This window comes from Triticum dicoccoides, chromosome 3B (assembly GCF_002162155.2).
Source record: "Triticum dicoccoides isolate Atlit2015 ecotype Zavitan chromosome 3B, WEW_v2.0, whole genome shotgun sequence".
NCBI lineage: Eukaryota > Viridiplantae > Streptophyta > Magnoliopsida > Poales > Poaceae > Triticum > Triticum dicoccoides.
In genome coordinates this window covers 30833816-30836039 of record NC_041385.1, presented here as the reverse complement: position 1 = coordinate 30836039, position 2224 = coordinate 30833816, and positions in this window count along the sequence as shown.

Below are 2224 nucleotides of genomic sequence, written 5' to 3'. Positions count from 1 at the left end.
TCATATGGGGCTCTTTTGCCTTTTGTAACTACGCACAACATATTTGCACAGTACAAAAATTGTTAGCAACGATTTAGGCATATAAAAATTGTTCATGAATCTCAAAAATGGACACAAAACAAAACAACTGGTAATTTTTAGAAAAGTCACGATATTCAATATTTGTTTACGGATTCTAAATATGCTTGCAGATTAGCATAAATATTCATCCATTTTTATAAATCGCTATATTCAATAGTTGATTGTGGATTCAAATTATGTTCATGGATTGCAAAAATGTACGCACATTCAAAACACGTTCATATATTTAAAAAAGTTCACGAATTTGACAAATGTTAGTGGAATCAATAAATGTTTAGGGTTTCAAAAATTGCACGTAACTGCAAAAAGTTTCATGAATTGAAATTATTTTCATTGATTTAAAAAACTCTTCACATATTCAAAAAATCGTTAGGAATTCAAAAAAATGTTGAGGTTCCAAAAATAATTCACGAGGGAAAATACTTCCAATATCTTAATTTTTTCATAGATTTATAAAATAGTTAATGGATTCAAATATAATACATGAATTCAACAAAAGGATCATCAATTTAGAAATTGTTTGCATCAAACAATATTCATTATTTAAAAGGTTCATAAATTCAGAAAATTGTTCGGGAACTAAAATTTATTCTTGAATTTAAAAAATGTTTACAAAATTAAATCAGGTTCACCAATTCAAAAAAATCATGGATTGAAAAATTGTTCAAGAATGCGAAAAACGTGATCAAAATATTTGCATATTCAAAAATTGTCAAGAATTCAAAAACAATCACAAATGCATATATTTTTTTGAAAATTTTCTTTAAATTAATAACAGTCAAGTATTTAGAAAAATGCTCATGTAAATCCTCAAAATAGAAGAGAGAAATAAAATCGGAAAACCAATGAAAATGGAAATGTGAATAAACATATAAAGAAAGACAAAAAAAAGAGTGGAAAAGACAAAGAAAAAAAACAGAAGAAAACCAAAAAAATGGAAATCACAAGAAACACAAAAAAAGGAAAAGAAAAACTAGTGGAAAACATAAAGAAAAAGAAAAGGAACAAAAAAACCAGTAGAAAAACATATGGAAGCTTTTCTTAATTGGCATGGACGGTTTCCAAAATCGTTTCAACATAGAACGAACGCTTTTGTCGTCTTGAACTATGGCTTCGCGGTTTCTAGATGGACTTCTTATTTATCTTGCGTAGCGAGCAAGCGCTATGATACTTACCGCTAAAAACCACATATCTTTCGCATGGGAGCCATTAGAGGGTATGTGCATGCATGTGCCGGAACCTATGGAACCATTCTATGGATTGAAAAAATGAGCTAAGATGCAAAAATTGTTCGTGGATATGAAAATAAAATAATGGATGGGAAAATTATCCATGAATTCAAAAACTATTAATGAATTTGAAAATTATTCGTGGATATATTTAATCATAAATTGTGCATTAAAACTATTCTGAAATTCGAAAATTTGTGAACAATTTTATGGACAAAGTTTCATAAACTATGTCTATCTTAGAATTCTGAGGAAAATTATCAACATTCACAATACTAAATCAATATCATCAGATGTATCATGATTTTTTGAACCATTTATCATTTCTTAATTTTCAAAGACATGAACATATTTCAAAGATAGACATAGATTTAATGTTCAACCACCACCTTTTAAGAAATATGAACATATGTGCTAAAATTTAAGAAGATTTTATTTTAGTATACAATTCCACCTGAATTTTTCGGCATACCAATTTCAATATATATTTCTGTAATAATTAAACAATTATATACATAATTAATGAAGCAAGTTTTAATACATGTTAGTGGGCCGCACCAACTGTTGGCTCATGTAGAAGCGATGCAGGAAAGAGCTTCCCTAATGCCTAGTACAAGAGATGCACCATTTAGCACCCTCAGCGCCGGTTACATGCTATTAAACAAACCCATGCACAAGCCCCATCTGTTTTTACTTTAACCTTCAAAAAATGGGTGTTCGTGAGATTCAAAAAAACGTGATAACCAACTGGGACACCTCACCTTCTGTGCCAACATTCTCTTTTTTCAGATTTGTTGTGGGTAAAATTTAACGCTAAAAAGAGGACTCTGGTTCTTTTTTTTTTTCAGTTTTGTTTGGCTGGTTATTACTATGTTTTGAATTTTCTGATTTCTTTTTATCCATCTCTCTCTTTT